The sequence below is a fragment of the Octopus bimaculoides genome, chromosome 10 (genome assembly GCF_001194135.2).
Source record: "Octopus bimaculoides isolate UCB-OBI-ISO-001 chromosome 10, ASM119413v2, whole genome shotgun sequence".
NCBI lineage: Eukaryota > Metazoa > Mollusca > Cephalopoda > Octopoda > Octopodidae > Octopus > Octopus bimaculoides.
Genome location: NC_068990.1, coordinates 12290850 through 12293792, shown reverse-complemented (window position 1 = coordinate 12293792; position 2943 = coordinate 12290850). Strand labels below are relative to the sequence as shown.

Here is a 2943-nt window from a genome sequence, read left to right as displayed (position 1 = left end):
TATATATATATATATATAGATAGATAGATAGATAGATAGATAGATAGATAAATAGATACAGATATATATATATGCATTCATATATGTATATACCCTGCACAAATGTAAATATATATTATACACTCACACACAAACACGCACAACTAATTGTGTGTCATATACTATACACATTTCCATGTATGTATACATTCACATATATTTAATAATTTTCTGAAAACTGATAGTTATGAGTAAATTGTATTTTGTATTAAATTCTGTTCAGACACTTTTATACAGAAATGTTTTGTAAAAGTCTTTTCATATGAAATAAAAGTCATTGAAACATTAAATTAAGAAGGTAAAATAATATATGGTTGAGGTTTAACTTTCCATTTATGGGAGAAATTTTGTAATTGCATATATTGGGAAGATAATATTGTTAGGTTAAGTTAAATTAAATGAAGGAAAATTATATCTGTGTATGTATGTGTGTATGTCTGTCTGTATGTATGTGTGTGTATATTTATGTATAACAGTATGTATGTGTGTATATGAGAGTGTGTATGTGGGTGGAGGTGCAATGGCCCAGTGGTTAGGGCAGTGGACTCACGGTCATAGGATCGCGGTTTCAATTCCCAGACCGGGCGTTGTGAGTGTTTATTGAGCGAAAACACCTTAAACTCCACAAGGCTCCGGCAGGGGATGGTGGCGAACCCTGCTGTACTCTTTCACCACAACTTTCTCTCACTCTTTCTTCCTGTTTCTGTTGTACCTGTATTTGTTGGATTGAAACCTTTCAAAGTGATGCCCCAACAAAGCTGTGGTCCAGTGATTGAAACAAGTTAGGAAGTTAAATGGAAAATATGACTGAAATATGAGGTTTATTTTTGTGTATATGAACATATGTAAGTAGTGTGATAAGCATTAAATGGAATGTATCATGTTTTTGAAGAATATAATACTAAAAATATGTTTATAATTTAATTTTAGATGGTGTTTACTGTTGAGTTTTTCCAGTGCGTTGATGTATTTTACAGTGTATAGCATCACCATCAGTCTGGAAAGGAAGTGATAAATGTGTTGTGGTTATGCAAGACTTAATCCCACATCAAGTTTAATATGGTGTCATGATGCTCGGTGAAGAACTCTTGAGATATTGATCAATAACTGGTCAGTAATTTGTTAAAGTAGAATAGCTGAATAAACACTGCAATCTATAAATTTTGAAAATATTTATAGTAACCCATTGAAATTCATCTATGTTCTTGTTTTTACAACAAGATATGCAGAAACATACGCACACACACACATATATATCATCATCGTCATTTAACGTCTCTTTTCCATGCTAGCATGGGTTGGTCAACTTGACAGGAGCTGGTAAAGCCAGGAGCTGCAATAGTCTGGTTTCGGTTTGATTTCTACAACAGCATGCCCTTCCTAACACCAACCACTTTACAGAATGTACTAGGTGCTTTTTATATAGCACTATTACCAGTGAAATTTAGGTGGCACAAGCACCAGTGCTTTTAATGTGACACCATGAGTGTTCTTAATGAGGCACCAGAACCAGTGCTCTTAATGTGGTACCAGCACCAATGCATTTTATGTGGCACCAGCACACATATATACATACATAATTCATTATCATCATGATTAACGTCATTGTTTAACATCTGCATTCTATGCAGGCATGCAAAAAGATGGCTTGACAGGAGCCGGTTGAGCAGAAGCCCGCACCAGACTTCTGTGTCTGATGTGGCAGGGATTTTATGACTGGATGCCCTCCCTAACACCAACCACCCAACAGAATGAATTATATATATATATTTTTTTTATCTTATAGTTTCAGCTCAGAGCTGCGGCCATGCTGATGCACCGCCGTTAGAATATATATATTTATATATATAATCCTCTTTGTTATTTTACTGGTTTTAAAGGTGACAAGCTGGCAAAATTCTTTGCACTGGGATTTATGTAGCTGACTAGCCCTCTCCTCAAAGCTTTCAGGCCTTGACTAATAGCAGAGAGGGTTATTTTTGCAAGCTGGGAAACTCATTTAGCATGCTGGTCAAAATGCTTAGTGGCATTTCTTCCAGATTACCATTCTGAATTCAAATTCCACTGAGGTTACTTTACCTTCCATCTTTTCAGGGTTGATTAAATAAGTATTAGTTGAATATCCTTGATCCACCAAATTTCAGGCCTTGTGCCTATAGTAGAAAGGATTATTTTACTAGGTTTACTCATAGGATTATGGCTATACTGTAGAATGATGTTCAGGGGTTAATTGACCAGATTGGTCCCAGTACTTATTTTAAGTGTTCTACTTAGCTTATCAACCTTTATTTTTGTTGCCAGGTCACTATATGGGGACATAAAGAAACTGTTGTCAAGTAGTGAGAGACAAAAATAAGCATGAACACACACATACACACACACTGTGAATGTTTCTCTCTCTCTCTCTTTTTGTCCCTTTTTCTATCTATCTAACTATCTAGCTATCTATTGATCTATCAATATATATATATATGTATTGTTAGTATAAAGACATTTACATCACAATACAATCGTGATTCCAGGTATTTAATGAAAAATTACCAACACAATTCGATTGTGAATATAATAATTCCTTTGAAGTTAGAACTCAGCCATCAAACTTATACTGTCATATCATATTCTTTATGAAAGATGCAGTTTGTTTACATTTTTCAATGAGCAGACATATTCTTATTAACTTCAGTAATTGAATGATGTTGTAAAAGAAGCTGGATGAACTTTACAGAAAGATGAAACTCATTGGGCAATTTTCACTCCTAAACTTTTATATACCAAAACTTAAATGGTTCATCAATAGGTTGTTATGTTTTCATAGTGATACAAAATATATGTATTCATTAAATATACTCTAAATTATTCCTGTATATGCACAGGTGTAAATATATATATATATATATATATATA

At 33.7% G+C, this 2943-nt stretch overlaps 1 protein-coding gene across 14 annotated transcripts in view; it reads right to left on the bottom strand.

Annotated features, from left to right (window-relative positions):
• The window catches only part of LOC106869227 (dorsal-ventral patterning tolloid-like protein 1), a 1100309-nt gene that overhangs the window by 850490 nt on the left and 246876 nt on the right, over window positions 1–2943 (bottom strand). The window lies entirely within an intron of this gene.